Here is a 17120-nt window from a genome sequence, read left to right as displayed (position 1 = left end):
AGAGCATGGACTGATTATTTAACAACTTGGGGGCACAGATCCCATGGAAAAGGGGGTCTTGCAAACTGCAGACACCTAATGAGCAGATTTTTTCTTTCAATTCTACTACTGTATTATTCTTCACTACTTACAGAACAGAATAAGTGATAAGTGGCCCTGTTCCTCAGCAGAACTGGTAGTTTCATTTGTGAAAGAATGAGAAAACAACAACAGAACAATATCAGGATGATCAGGTTGGCCCTTGGTCCCAGAGATTTAACAGGAAATTCTACCTGAATGTGGGGTTAAAACACTGGCCCAGGACTCAGGGTGCTGGGGCTTTCCCCCACATTAGCCACTACCTTATGTCAGATTTCCTGAGAAACAACTCAAATATGAAAACTGCTCTGCAAGAGATTTACTGGGGAGTGCTCTCAGCCACACCTGTGAGAGGCTGAGGGACAGAGGACCCGTCAGGAAAGACGAGTGTGATAGAACTGTAACTGAGTCCTCAGCGGGGCCCAGAGGGAGCTCTGGGGCTGGGTGACTTTCAAAACTGTCGTGAATTAAGGCAAAGAGGTCAGGTCTTTGAGCCATTGCCTTGACCAGTCACTGCATACAGGCTGCAGGCAGAGGAGGGCGTAGTCCCAGGAGAGGGCGGTTCTTACAGAGGGGTTCAGCTATGAGCCCTCAGTGTGTGGCACTTCCCACCACTGGGAAAGCAAGAGCCCTTTGCAGAGGGGCAGAGAGGCTAGGCAGGATGCCACAGAATCCACTAGAGCTAGCTTGTGGGTAAGGCACTGTGCTTTTTGGTCCTCACAGTCCCTAAATCAAAAAACGCTTCCTAACCACATTTACAAACACCTTCTTTGTGACATTGTTTCCTTGGTGTGGAATGCCTTCCCCTCACTCAGATCTACCTGATGAATTAATATATCAAAATTCTTATGAAAGTTCCTCTGAGGAGACACTTTTAACTAATGACAAGTATACACTTATTGTTCCTATTTCTTTTTTTTTTTATATTGTTCTTATTTCTGTGCCAACACAATATTTTGTATATACCTGTCCCACTATATTAAAATTACTGTGGTCAGAGAATCTTATTTATATTTGTATCTCACCCCCCAACACAAAACTTCAGTGAACAAGTCATCATTTAAAGTTGATTTTGTCTAATAGCATAGCACAGTTATGCCATTTTCTTTTGGTGAGTATTTGCATGGTTTATTCTTTCACGTTTAATTTTTCTCTATTATAATTTAGAGATATCTCCAGTAAATGGCATTTAGTTGAAGTTAACTTTGTTACATCTAGCCTGACAGTTTTTGTATTTTACTGGAGTGGTTAGGACTAGTTAATGTAATCACTAACATATTTAAGTGAAAATTTTAAACCATCTTATTTTGTGCTTTTTGTTTAATTTATGTCTCTTTTTTTTCACTTCTCTTGACTGGTTTTAGATTGATTTCTTCTTTACCATCTATTTTTCCTTTCTATTGCTTTGTAAGTCATATAATTTTCCTCACTCTTTTAGTGGTTACCTTACAAATGACAACATTCACCCTTCAATTAGCAAAGTCTAATGTTGATCAACATTTTTACTCCCCTTCTGGAGTAAATACAAGGGCCTCCAAATAGCTACATTTTCCCTTCCTCCCCAGCTTACAGTTGACAATATGTTAGAGTTGCCAAGAATTTTAGTACTCTAGATTTCAAAACTCTGTTAAGGCATTCATAGTATAACTTTTAAAGTCAATGTTTATGTTTATCCACATGCTTACCACTTGTTTAGTTCTTCAATCCTTCCTGAATCGCTGACCCTTTAGTTTAGTCTGCTGATTGTGAATTCTCTCTGTTTTCGTTCATCTGAAAATGTCTGTTTTACTTTTATACTTGAAGGACATTTTGCTAGGAATAAAATTGTATAGTAGTTTTTATTTTGTATAAACATATTGAAAATATATTTCCATTTTTCTTTGAATTTTATTTCTGCCATTGAGAAATTTAACTATTACTCTTTGAAGGTAGATCTGTTGTTTTTTCTCTGGCTGCTGTAAATATTTATTTTTTTCTTTAGTTTTCTGTAGCTTCACAATGATGTCTTAATATATATTTCTTTTCTCTACCCTGCTTTAGATTCTTAGGGTTTGTTAATACCTTGGAAAATTCTGTCACTTAGTCATAACATTTTTAATATTATTTTTGCCCAATTTCTCACATTTGCTTTTATTTCTAAACCTACAATTAAACACATGTTAGGCCTTTTCAATGTATCTTCTGTCTCTTATCCTCTTTTTTTTATAGTTTTTATCTCCTTGTGCTATATTGTAGACAGTTTATTCTGATCTAATTTTCCTCTTTAATAATTCTTTATCTATGTCTAATCTACAATTAAAGTCATTCAGTCAATTTTTAATTCATTATTATATTTTTCCTTTTTAAAATTATGTTACTTTTCACCTTCCTCCCAGGTTCTTCCTAAAATTTTAAGCTTGGCTTTTCTTTATTCTTTAACTTGGTGGGTGTATCTATTTTTAATTGTCTATATCAGATAATTCCAACATACAAAGTCTTTGTTAGGCCTGACCAGGCAGTGGCTCAGTGGATAGAGCATCAGACCGGGATGCAGAGGACCCAGGTTCGAGACCCTGAGGTCACCAGCTTGAGCGCGGGCTCATCTGGCTTGAGCAAAAAACTCACCAGCTTGGACCCAAAGTTGCTGGCTCGAGCAAGGGGTCACTCGGTCTGCTGAAGGCCCGCGGTCAAGGCACATATGAGAAAGCATTCAATGAACAACTAAGATGTCGCAACAAGAAACTGATGATTGATGCTTCTCATCTCTCTCCATTCCTGTCTGTCTATCCCCATCTCTCTCTCTCTCTCTGTCTCTGTAAAAAAAAAAATAAAAAAAATAAAAAAATAAATAAAGTCTTTGTTGGTCTAATTCTATCATCTTGATATTTTGACTGGTTCTTGCTCATGTTACCTTATTTTCTGTGTGCCTTGTTTCATTTGATTGTGTGCTGTACAATGTGTTTGATAATTTTACGAATAGTAAAAGCCATGAGAATTGTAGGTGGTTTATCTGAGTCCTAAGCTTCGGTGGACCCTGAGCTTTGAATCCCATTTCTTCTGTTCTCTTAAAGACCTCAAAAATAAATGTGGCTTCATAGTTACTTTTTCCTACTAGGAAAGTGGCTTCAGGGTAAAATGAGATTTGAATACAGGACTTTGATTTTTTCCTGGATTTTTACTGGGAAATTTCTCATTCTTTGGTTAATTCTTTGATTTTAGAAGGTATGGGTTTTTAAAAAATATTTCCCCCAATTTTATTTTACTTTTTCTCTACAGAAAGGTTAATTTGAGATAACTGGCTTACTATTATTATAGGAAGTAGTCTTTTAGTCTTTTGTACAGTTCTGGTCACTCACTATTTGCTGAATAATGACTACATGAATGGTCAAGGGCATTGGAATCAAGTTATATAGATATGATTTCTGTCTTCTAGAAACTTTTCATTTATTAGGCAAGGATTAAAAAAACACACTAAAAACCTATACATAATGACTACCCTGGATGATATATAGTAAATGCTAAGATTCCACACTTTCTTAGTGGTACTGTAAATTAGTATATGCCTTTGAAGTACAAATTTATAATGCTTATCAAAATTAAATGTATACACACCCTTTGGCTAAATAATTGCACATCTAAGTATTTTTCTGATGTATACTCTATATGTACTTGCCTAAGTGCTCAAAGATATGTATATGTGGATATTCATTGATGCAGCATGTTTGTAATAAAAAGACTAAAAATAATCTAAATATCAGCAGGGGATTAATTAAATAAATTATAATATATCACACAATGGAATACTATGTAGCCATTAAAAAGAATAGAAGAAAGCCCTGGCTGGTTGGCTCAGTGGTAGAATGTTGGCCCGGCATGTGGAAGTCCCAGGTTTGTTTCCCAGTCAGGGCACAGAGGAGAAGTACCCATCTGCTTCTCCACCCTTCCCCCTCTCCTTTCTCTCTGTCTCTCTTCCCCTCCCACAGCCAAGGCTCCATTGGAGCAAAGTTGGCCCAGGAACTGAGGATGGCTCCATGGCCTCTGCCTCAAGCACTAGAATGGCTCTGGCCACAACAGAGCAATGCCCCAGATGGGCAGAGCATCGCCCCCTGGTGGACATGACGGGTGGATCCCAGTTGGGCGCATGCAGGAGTCTCTCTGAGCTTCTAACTTCAGAAAAATACAAAAAAAAAAAAAAATCAAGAATGGAAAAAGGTTTGTATGTATCAATAAAAAATAATTACTATGACATGTTTATGTAAAAACAAAAAAATAAGCAAGAAGCATGTGAATATATAGAGTATGCTACAGACACACAAACACGCTTAGAAATTTATAGAGTGTCTCTGAAAGGCTTTATTTACATGGAACTGCTAACAGTGTTACATCTGAAGAGAAAAACTGTGGAGTACAGGGATAGGAAGAAAACTTTTCAGTCTGTACTTCTATGTTCATTATACTACATCAATTTATTTTAACATGTGTAAGTTTTTAACCATTACATTAAAAAACCCAGAAAGTGCTAGGAAAGTAGTGCGTTAGAATGTATGCCATCCTGGTGACTGACTGACTACGCTGTAGTTTGGTTTGTTCTGGTAAAGTCCTATGACCTTTCCAGAGCTCAGTGTCTCCTTTGTGAAATGTTGACCTAGATAATTTCTAAGGACCTTTTCAAGTTTAACATTGCCCAATTCAATCTATTAACATGGGGATACTTTGATTACAGAAGCTCTTCATTCAGGCAGTAATTTTGAAGATAATTTGGCAAATGAAAGTATTAGTATTAGATGAAGTTATTGGTTGTTGAGTGTACAAACCTTCCTTTTGGTGTTCCTTCAAGTATTACAATGTGCTTTCCCTAAGGAAATAAATGAAAATAATTGATTTGTTTGCATTCACAGTTTGAAACTATGATTTTTAATATAACCTCACATTTGAAATATTTTAGGCCTGTTTTTCTTTAGGATCGGGTAAGCTTAAGTCTCTGACAGATTGACCAAATCTTATTACCCTGTATTTACTGTACAGTGAAAGCTTATTTCATAAGTGTTTCCACATTTTACACTCACAAGACCTAAGTGGCCAAAAAACATTTAATTAAATGAACTATTCATACAATCTCATTTCCTAGCTGGTCGTCTATATCAATGATAGCACCATCCACCCCAACACTGTGACTCTGAATCTTTTAAAAAAAGAAACTTATTTAAATCAAAACTATGTTCAGACTAATGATTTAAAATTCTTTTTGATTATAAAAATATTTCAAAGTTATCTTCAAAAGTTCAAACAATAGTATATAAAGTAAGAATTGAATGTTTTCTCTTCCCTGCTCCAACCCCACTCTTCGGAGGTAAACACTGTTAGTACAGCATGTATTTTCTTACACACACACAGAGTTTGTTTTTACAATAGTGGGATCATACTGAACATACTGTTTTACAATTTGTTTTTGTACTCAGCAATATATTGTACTTGGAGTACATGTAGCCCTATCTCATTCTTTAAAGGGCTGTAAACTATTCAATTACACAGATGTACCATGATTTATTTACATTTTTTCTTAGTAATGGACATCTAGAGTTAGTTTCCATTTCTATGCTATGAGAAGCAGTATTGCATTAAACTTAGATACTTGGCTAGAATTTTTGTGGAATATTTTTCTAGAATTTGGGTTTTCGATTACATGGTATTTCTCTGTGCCAGGCAACCTCGTAAGTACTTTTTAAAATCAACTTTTTTCATTCCTATAGTAGTATAGATACTATGATTACCTCCATTTTGCAGATGACAAACAGGCTCAGAGAGGTTAAGCAACTTGCTTAAGGTCTCACAGATCTATGTGGTAGGGTCAGGATTGGAATCCAGGCTCTCTGACTCCAGAGTCTGTGCTGAACTCCAGCTCTCTGCTCATAGGAGAAGTATACTACTGGAATTTTGAAAAACTTACGCAACTTGTCTTCCAAAAAAACCTAGTATCTATTTATAATTATACCAACTACACTTTACAGTTCACCCATTTCCACATTTACTTACCAAATGCCATGTTCTCACTTAAAAAAAATTTTTTTTACCAACTCATGGTTGGAAAAATAGTATTATATAATTGTTTTAATTTATAATTAATGCATTATTAACATTTGTAGTACTTAACTTTTATTAGACCTTTATGACAATAAAATACATAAAAGAATTCTTCATCATTTCCAGATTATCATCCAAGAACAGCGAGGCCCACACACAGCTTCGTCAGGAAATGCTGACAGCATGGTGTACACATGGCTTCCATGTTTGTAGTGGTTCCAAAGTTTCCTTTTTGAGGTTAATTTCTTTTTTCTTTTGGATAAATTTCTCACAGAGGACCTGGGTGAGCAGAAGGCTTTTAAAAATTATAGCCCAAACTATTTTTTGAGCAATCCAGGACCTCATTTATACTGCGATCCTCAGATTCACAAATCATAACTTGTGAAAGGGTGTGCCCAGAACAGTTAGGAAAAGCCAAACAGCATTTTAACAGTGAGGGATTTAGCAGGAAGATCTGACCCAACAAGTAGAATCTCTTTTAAAGGTTCAATCAAGTTTATTCCCATCACATTCCTCTGGAATGCCCAACAGGCACATGCTTTGTCAATGAAAATTATTTTCAATCTCATTGATGTTTTATTTGGCAAGAAACATTTCTTTGAACAATTTTTTATTAATTATCTACAATTTTTCATTTCTGACAGTGTTGTCACCAGCTGCATATTTATAAAAGAGCCAAACTTCAACCTGTAGTCAGTTTTAATTTGTCTGTTTCTTGAGAATGTAATTTGAAAAGAAATAACGATCTGTGTGCAACAAAAATTCATATTTTAACATCAGGTTCACCGAGAGAAATGTGTAGACAATAGAATTCTTCTATTGTTCTTATTTTGTGAGACCAAATTATTATGCACCCACCTTACCAGTCATGTCATTTAGCTTTGTCTTCTTATTGCGGCTTATAATTTTCTATTTCTGGGCTGATGATGTGCCTTGTGGAAATCCAGATATGAACACCACCACCCAATGTGAATGGAGTCCTACCTCCCAGGCAAATAACTCAGTGTGGTTCTGAGATTGTATCTCCAACTGTTTTGGTCAAACCACCTTCTATGTAGGCATATTAAAAATACATCCAGGACTAGATGAAGGTGTTTGACATGTATTATTTTTACCTACCTGGGGACAAAATTGGGTAGTGCTGCCTCCTGGCTGTGAGCAGCCTGTGGGGTCCCCAGAGAGCATTTCACTGGGCTTTCGTTTAAATGTTGTTTATACACAGTCATTGATTTCCTTTACCAAGAGCTGCCAATCCGATGGAATTAGCTCTACTTTTCAAGTGACTCTACCTTCTGCTCAAGCTGGTGGCCAGCATAAGAGTCAGGCTACCTGGAGGTGTCAATAATCCTGTAGATATTGGCTCAAATTTAATTTAGTGGGAATTTAGATTGGATTTACACGCAAAATTGGAGTCATGCTAGCCATGCTAGCAATGCAGTGCGGTGGTTCTCAAAATGGAGCAGTGTCAGCATTACCTGGGAACTCGCTGGAAACGTGAACCCTTGCCCCACCCTATATCTCCTGATGATTTAGGTTCAGGCCAAAAAGTTTGAGAGTCACTGTTCTAGGTTAATATGACAGAATCTTTCACTTTATCATGTTTTTACCCCTCTATATTTATGTCCCTCTTTACCTTCATCAACCATTTCTCAATCATAGATTCACTTTCTAAATGTCTTTGAGCTGTTCTGTGGGCTGGGGCTCACCCTGACTAGCAGAGAGCTGGCAAATACGCTCGAGAGAAGGGCAACTTACTGTGCAGACTTTCACAATTTCTGTGCTGTTGAATCAGCCACATGGCCCACTTTAACTTAATCACATGGTATTACTGAACATGAACTTAAGAAGAGATGCACATGATTGCTTTCGAGAGTGGGTGCAAGCCTGTTCCAACACCCTACCTGGAGGTGTCAATAATCCTGTAGATATTGGCTCAAATTTAATTTAGTGGGAATTTAGATTGGATTTACACGCAAAATTGGAGTCATTATTTGCAGGTCATTTGTTGAATCACTGAATACTTTTAATAATTAAAGTGCCTGAAATATTCAGTTGATATACTTTAAGATTACTGGAAATATTCAAAATCAGCTTATGAATGGCATTTTGGGTATACCACACATATCACAGATTCAAGCCACACCTATATTTTGTACATTTCTTATGCATGCCCTGTCAAAATTACTTGTTTGGTAGACAGTAAGCCCTAATACAACATAGACCTTGTGTTTTTATTTTTTTATTTTTTTATTTTTACCATTTCATCTTTGTATTTACACTCAGAATTGTCAAAAACTGTTTGTTATATTAAGAAATTAGTAACTGTATTAGTTTACTAAGGCTGCCATAACCAAATACCACAGAGTGAGTGGCTTAAACAGACGTTTATTTTCTTCCAACTCTGGAGGCTAGAAGTCCAAGATCAAGGAGTCAGCTGGTTTGATTTCTTCTGAGACCTCTGTCTTTGGTTTGGCAGATGGATGCCTTCTTGCTGGGTCCTCACATAGTTGTCCCTCTGACTGGTGTCTCTCCTTGTGTCCAATTTCTCTCTCTCTTTTTTTTTTTTTTACAGAACAGAGAGAGAGTCAGAGAGAGGGATAGACAGGGACAGACAGGAACAGAGAGAGATGAGAAACATCAATCATCAGTTTTTCCTTGTGTCACCTTAGTTGTTCATTGATTGCTTTCTCATATGTGCCTTGACCGCGGGCCTTCAGCAGACCGACTAACCCCTTGCTCGAGCCAGCGACCTTGGGTCCAAGCTGGTGAGCTTTTGCTCAAACCAGATGAGCCCGCGCTCAAGCTGGCGACCTCGGGGTCTTGAACCTGGGTCCTCCACACCCCAGTTCAATGCTCTATCCACTGCGCCACCACTTGGTCAGGCCAATTTTTCTCTTCTTATATGGACAACAGTCACATTGGATTAGAGCTTATCCTAAGAACTTCATTTTACTTAATTGCTGGGGTTTTTTTTGTTTTTTTTTTTTTGCATTTTTCTGAAGCTGGAAACAGGGAGAGACAGTCAGACAGACTCCCGCATGCGCCCGACCGGAATCCACCCGGCACGCCCACCATGGGGCGATGCTCTGCCCACCACAGGGCGATGCTCTGCCCATCCTGGGCGTCGCCATGTTGCGACCAGAGCCACTCCAGCGCCTGAGGCAGAGGCCACAGAGCCATCCCCAGTGCCCGGGCCATCTTTGCTCCAATGGAGCCTCTGCTGCGGGAGGGGAAGACAGAGACAGAGAGGAAGGCGCGACGGAGGGGTGGAGAAGCAAATGGGCGCTTCTCCTGTGTGCCCTGGCTGGGAATCGAACCCAAGTCCTCCGCACGCTAGGCCGACGCTCTACCGCTGAGCCAACCGGCCAGGGCCCCTAATTGCTGTTTTTAAAGACCTTCTCTCCAAATACATCTATATTCTGAGGCACTGGGGGTTAGGAATTCAACCTATAAATTAGGGGGATACAATTTAGTCCATAACAGTAACAATCAAAGCTTCTATATGTCAAGGTTCTAAGAGCACAACAGAAAAACACAAAGCATGAGTGGCAGATTTGGATGTATCAGTCATAAGCCTCTGTATCTGCCTCCATATGAGAACCCTTGATTATGAAGTAGATACAATCTCTTCTAAGGAATGACACACTAATATTATAAATTGAAAAATGTCCCTTCCACCTCTCCCCTTGTCTTATACTGCGTATCATTGGCACGTGGGGTTTCGTTCCTGCCAAATGAGTTAGAAGAACAGGAGAGATAGAAATGTAATTAGCTTGCAGATACAAAAAATAAGATACTGGAAACTTCACACACACACACACACACACACACACACTCTGTATCTCATTGTAAAAAATAACATGTGGGAACTTCACCTGAAGGAAAGCACCACTGAGGAGGTTCAACTGCAAAATAAAGTCTCAACTTCTCACATTTCTGAGATTATTTTTTAATCTGCTGACTATCTGAACATGAAGAAGGAAGTTCAAAGTATGAAAAGTCCAAAAAGCCTTTAGAATGTCTCTGCTGAAAAAAGGTAGGCTTCAATGGCTGAAATTTTCTTGATTGAGAAATGGCTCCACTTTAGTCAGGAACCTGGCCAACTATGAGGAAAATAACATGTCACCTGAAGCCCAGCTTCTGTTTTGTTTTGTTTTTAAATTGGCATTCTGTCATTTTACATCCTGTGGTGACATGAGTGAATAATAACACCATGGTTTTTAATTCTACACTATAGGTTTTGTTAGGTTAGGTGTAATTTTTAACTTACCTTTTGAGATCACAATCAGACTTTAAAAAATTATTATTTTGTTGTTTTCTAAGTTGACATTTTCTTTTGATCAGTAAAGTCTCCTTTTGAAATCCTCAAAATAACTTCAACATGCCTTGAGGGCATATGTTCTTGTGATAGAATAGTAGGACTAGGTGGTTCTTGGCGATCAGCCTGGCATGGTGAGACATGCTGTTATTACCCAATTACACACATCCTGGTTTATGTCTTATTACGTAATTGTTCTTCTCCTTCAGAGATGCTGATCAAAGCAATTACGTAAGTCACGTTCACTTCATGGGGAATCTAAAGGGCGGAAGTGAAGCAGAGCCAACCACACAGGCATTAGGGGCAGCCGTACCTTAGATGGAATGCCCCATCTCTAGATAGATTATTAGGCTACACTCTTAAGAGATTTAGTTGGCACATTTTGCATTCTGGTCTTCTTATCCAATATCCCCCCTGCCCCCCCCCCCCCCGCTAATAAGCAACAGCAGAAGCACCTATAATTTGTATATTTAATTTCTTTTTTTCATAAAGTAAAATTGAGTGATACAGTGGTGACAGTCTCTGCCTCATGGCTGCAAACCCTCGTCTGTGTGTCCAGGACTACGACACATCTTAAGCGAGGAGAAAAAAATGTCACTGACTCCAAAAAGGAACACAGGAGAGAAAGGAAGGAGAACTTTTTAGTCTATTATACAAAGCATATCTCAAAATTGGGGCTAGCAGGGAAGGGTGGTTATACAAATGGCTATTGCCTAGGGTCAGACGGTCCTGAACACAGTTTCCTGACGAAGGATTTGGAGTCGGGAGTGTAGTTCCAGGGAGAAAGAATCCTGCAAACTCTGCCAGGTGGTAGGGTTTGTCCTACTGAGGATATGCTTGCGAGTTCCTCCTGAAATGTATCAAGGAGCCATAGAACCGCAGTCAATACTCTTTTTTTTTTAATGACAAAAAGAAGTAGGCAACCTACTTCTTTTCTCCTATTCTAACATCTCCTCACATCTCAAGGATCTTTGAATATCACTTGACAGCTTCATGTGAGGTCAAGTTGACAAGAATTTGGGTTGGAAAAGCAGGCTATCTTTGCTGTGTGATGAGTCTCTAGACACCAGTGCCTTCTCCTGAGAATGCTGTTGAAAGCACCACCAATGTGCCTCTGCTGAAAGGTATCCTGAGTCATTTAAAAGAAAAAAAAAATGGAACCTGCTATTGACTGTTGGGCTTTGTAATTTTGTTGTAAAACTTTGGTAGCAGGGAGATGATAGACTATATGATTCTTGAGGACAAAGACTGTGTTATTAATTTTGCTATTTCCAGGGTCAAATCCAGTACTTGATATATAGGAGATGTTTCAAATATGATGTTGTTCATGTCTATTATGGTTAATTTTCTGTGGCAACTTGGTTAGAATGTGGTATCCAGATATTTGGTCAGACAAGTCTGGAGGTTTCTGTACAGGCATTTATAAAATGAGGTTATTATTTATATCAATAGACTTTGAGTAAAACAGGTTGCTCTCTGCGATGGTTAATTTTATGTTCTTAAAGTGGATGGGCCTCATCTAATCAGTTGAAGGCCTTAAGAAAGAGACTGACCGTCCCTGGAAGAAAAGGGAATTTTACCGGAAGATTGCCTTCAGACTTGAACTGCTATATCAACTCCTCCTTGAGTGTTTAGCCTGCTGGCTGACCTTACAGAACTTGGACTTGCCAGCCTCCACCATTGTGTGTGCCAATTGTTTATGAATGAATGCACAAACACCTCCCGCATCTTTGCTTTGCTCTGGTGCCCTTTTTTCCCTTCAATTCCAGTAAAGAGGAGAGAGGCTACTCTGCCAAGTTAAAACTTTGAATGTTTGTCCTAAAATTGTAAATAGCCTTCCTTTTAAACAGAGAATGAAAACCCTGATAATGACTGACAAGAAAGCCAAGACAAGGAAAAGATGATTTGAGATAATGGAAGAGGAGAAGACTTCAACAACTCTTCGCCAAATCCTTGACTTTATATTTACTGTTATTGTTGGCTTGAGTTTAATGCCTTTGTTGGATTCAAAGCTCCATCCCCCCCCCCCCCCCCTACCAGCAGCTCACCCTGCTGTGGCCTGGAGAGCCCAAGACCACTTTTCAGCTTGATGTGATTTCTAACAGCTGAGATATTAAAACACTGAAAAACGGGGTTTATAATGGAAATGCTGACAGACTATTAACTATAGCAGCACCACTCTAATAAATGGAATGGCCTGTCATAATCTCTAGTTCATAAATATGCAAATACAAGACTGGGGATTTGCTCCAAAGGATGTCTCTATAATTTTAACTGACCTTTACTGATACCAAATGAGCCTGTTGCTTCTGTTTTTGTCCATTGGATATAAAGTACAGGAAATCCAGCCTTCTGTCGGCCTAAAGTATATAAAGTTTAAACTGCCAGCTACTAAACTCTGGGCTCAGATTCCATTTCTCTTTACATTCACACTCTTTATTGACATTTTCATTTTTTTCCCCCAGGGGGTGGAAGCTGAGTGGGGGCGAAATCAAACATTGTTCATCCCCCTTTCCCCCACGTTATTTCCACATGTCACAGCGCCTGCCCAGCCAAAATTCATGGATTGCCTCAAGGACAAACAGGCCATCTACACTGAATTATAAATTTGAGTTTTATCCAGTTTTCTGCTTTTGGACCAAATGGGCAGCAAATCCAGTGACTTCATATTTAATAACTTAGATGTCATTTGTCCTGTGTCTTTCAGCACAGAGTAAGGAGTTGGATGGCTAACAGTTTTGCAGATTTTTTTCCCCCTAATTATTTCAAGCTATTCAGCCTGGTATCTGAACTATTGATGCCGAGCCAAATCGCCAGCAGGGGAGAGATCTGTCCAATCCAGGAACTAAATGAGTCACTGAGAGTCAATCTGTTTTTCCCTCGCTGTTGGGGTTTCCTCGGGCTGGCCTCTGCGCCGCAGTGGCGCACGGAGCTGCAGGCCGGGCCCTCCTTGGCTGTGGTCACCTCCCACTTCCCGCCCCAGCCCTGCTCCCCGCCACAGCGGTGGGTGCGTTCTGACTGGCGGGCTGCCTTAGTCCAGGGCCTCAGTCACCTTGTAGTTGAGGCCTCTATTTGACATAAAATGAAGACATCGCGGCCTTGCTGTGTTTGTTTCCCCCATAATACATCAGGTACCAGGAAAGTAAAGGAAGACCCATAAACAGAATATTACCGGGGTGCCCATGCCAGTTCATTATTGCCCACTGCTCGGTTCCCGCAAAGCTCTCTTCCACTCTTCTAAGTGTCTAAATGGAGCCCTTGGAAACAGAGCTTCATTTGGCCATAGAAAAACAAAAAGCAAGGAGGAGTGATAGGGGGTTATGGGTAGGCTGGGGGTGATGGCAGGCAGGAAAGCCAACAGCCCAGCTTTCCTCTGGGAAAGTCCAGAGGCGGCTGCAATGGTAGCTTTCTAAGCAGCAGGGAGACAACTCTCAGTTCCCCAATAACATAAAAAAAAAAAAAATTTTTTTTTCCTATTGAAACATCTCATTTCTAATAATATTTACTGAAAAGCAAAATCCTTGAATTCTTTCTGATAGGATCATTATTCAAATACACAAAAATCTGCAGCTGAATTTAGGACTGTACATAAGATTAAGATAACTGGTATTTCATGGTAAATGATTAAATTAGCAAACACACTTCTACCCTGAACTTTGCCATTAGGTCTGACATTTTTGTGCAGTGTGCACTGAGGACTGTCGGTGAATCTAAACTGGTATGAGCTTTTTCTCTTTGAAACTCAAACATCATCCAGGAGCACTGTCCTCTGCAAATGTGTAGAGGAGTTAATACGGACATTGGAAGAGCAACCACAAAAAAACCCTATTGTAGTAAGTTCAACTGTTCTAGTCCTTGGGAATCAGAGAACTCAAGAGTCCTTGAGAAAAGGGAAAGAGAGACAGAGGAAAGATTGATTAATTGATTTACTATAATGTTCAGATACAAATATCTTGGAAAAAACCCTCAAAACAGGCAGAGTTGATTCTTTTTCACAGCGTGGTCTCAGAGGAGGGAAAGCTTTGTTCCCAATGGGGCAGTCAGTTCCATTTCTGTAGTTCCAGCTAACTTCACCTTTTTACATATTCATGCTGATGTTTGGTCTCCCTTTTCTTAGCGTGCAAGATGACAAGGGCAGTTAGAGAAGAGAGTCAGATTTCTGAGACAGAAAGATTTCTTACTGAAATCAGGCTTGTATTAGTGAATTGCTTTTCTTTTTCTCCCACGGTCACTTGTGTGATAGGGTCAACCCCTTCATGTAGGTTTTGCAGTGAATTTCTGGATTCCGGGGACCCAGGAAATGTTGAGAAGGGCTCCCACCATCTTAGTCAGAAGTAATTAACTAAAAAATAAAGGCCCCTCTTTCTCTTCACATTTTGAACCACACATCGGCTCATACCAAGCATGAAACACCAGTTTTCAGATCATTAGTACAAAGCATCTTCCGCAGGAGGCAAAAAAATGTTGCTTTATATAACTCAGCTACAGTTACACTGCTTTCAAAAAGCAGGAATTTCCCTGAAAAGAAATTTACATGAAAACAGTCCCATTGTTTGAGAACTTATGCAAGTGTTGCACAAAGGTTTGATGGTGATTTAAAAAAATTAAATCTTTATCCTTGCCTCAAAGATATCCTGAGATTCTTGGTTGTTACCTATAAAGAATTCCACTGCATTTAAAAAGAAAATCTGTACAATATAGAGTTGTTTTAAAATTTTTTTCCCTAAGCTCCAAACTTCTTCCTAAGCTTCAAAGCCTTCCATAATGAATGTCCTACTGAGAGTCTAGTGCTTTTCCGTTTAACACTTACGAGGATCACTCATTACTAGTTAAGAAATATGAAGATAACAAGCGCAAAGACTGACATAGCCCCAAGTATTTTGAACAATGTAAAATGTTTCTCCCGTGGGTGTAGCTTTTAGGGACCACATGAGGATACATCCCCTCAGCCCTCAATCACAGAAGAGGAAGCTCTAAGTGTCTCAATTCATGTTGATTGCCTCTCAGTTTCCTGGTGCTAGGAATCTGGATGTGCCCATTACTGCACGCTCAAACAATGGATGCTTGTGCCAGAAATCAGATTTCTGGAGAAAGACAGTAAGGGAACGGGTGAGGAATAGGGTGTCCTACCAAATGTTGTGACATTTCCCTTTGATTTTTACTTTCTTTAAATTCTTTTGCATTTACTACCTACGTCTGTCTGGCTTTGGTACTGTCAAGTTTCTTTTCTTCTTCTTTTCCTCCTGAATTCGCTGTGGAAGATGATCAAAGTGTGGAGTTTCTTCTACCTCAGAGGTTAGCCTTTCTGCAGGCAAAAATGAACTTGGTTTTCAAGCACTAGTTTTGAACACCAGGAATTTCTTTAATGATTATATCAGACAATATAGACTTTGGAAACAGACACTTTGGTCCCAGCTCTGCCATTTACTAGTTTCGACACCTTGGACATGTCATTTTAACCTTTTGAAGCCTCAGTTTCCTTTTCTGCAAACAGGAATCATTATCATCATCATTATCATCGTCATCCTATTTCATCAGTTAAAAAAATAACAGCAAACTGCCATTGATGTACCCTCAACATATGTGTATGAATATCAATATATTTATTTTTATACAAAGACCATTGTGCCCTATATTATGTAAATTATAAAATACAAAAAGTGAAAATTGAATAACGAAATTACAAAATAAACAGAAAAAATATTTTCGTTTCTTCCCATCTTGCACAACTCCTGGGGTATATGACCTCACTTTGGAAAAGCTAATAGATGTAACGAGCTTAGCATGCTGCTTGGCACAAAGCTGTACTCAGTACATGTTGGCTATTATTTATTTTTATGCCCAAGAAAATGTCCAGTTGCAATGGAGAGCTTCCAGCCTCAGAGACCTTCTTTTCTGACATGACTTTGCTTTTATGTAAGTAACAGAGGACTCTCATTGCACAAGTCTGGTCAGCATTTTCTTCTATTAAGAGATACTCTACATTTACCACTATTTTCAGCAGGACCTCATGTTCCAAGGAAGATTCTAGACTTTTCTCCTTCAGACAGGCAGTGAAGATAGCAGAGTCACATCCCCTGGTGTAAGGCTGGGGTGACACTGCCTCCTTGAAAAACGAAAACTATGTCATAAAAATCTGTTGTGCAAATGGGGAGGAGATTGGCAACAGATTTAAAATTGGAGGAAAACAGAAAAGTCTCTTTTTTTCTTAATTATTTTTTAATGCAATCACTATTGCCTTTGATATTACCATATGCAATTAGTAAGACATTGATTTTGAATTTTATTGTTGTGGCCTTGGAATAATCTTGAAATTTGTATAAATACTCTTGGTACAGATGCTTGCAATTTTATATCCATTCACTTGTTATTCTTTAGCATTACATATACTAAGCATCCATTATATTTCATGCACTGTGCTAAGCACTATTTTGAGTATTAATCTATCTTTTGAACAAAAAGAGACAAGCCAACGGATCTGGTGAAGGTATATAAACTAAAGAACTCAAGCTCCCACTCCAAAAGTTGAATTCACTAGGCAATTTGATGTGAATCAAGGGGTAACTTGCCTCACACTTTTAAGTTAGTGAGCATCAATCTTTCTCTCCTTGGAAGTTTTTTTTTAACCTAGAAATTAAAAAATTGACAAAAAAATCTTACAACA

This window comes from Saccopteryx bilineata, chromosome 3 (genome assembly GCF_036850765.1).
Source record: "Saccopteryx bilineata isolate mSacBil1 chromosome 3, mSacBil1_pri_phased_curated, whole genome shotgun sequence".
Classification (NCBI taxonomy): Eukaryota; Metazoa; Chordata; class Mammalia; order Chiroptera; family Emballonuridae; genus Saccopteryx; species Saccopteryx bilineata.
Note: the sequence above shows the minus strand (reverse complement) of the source record.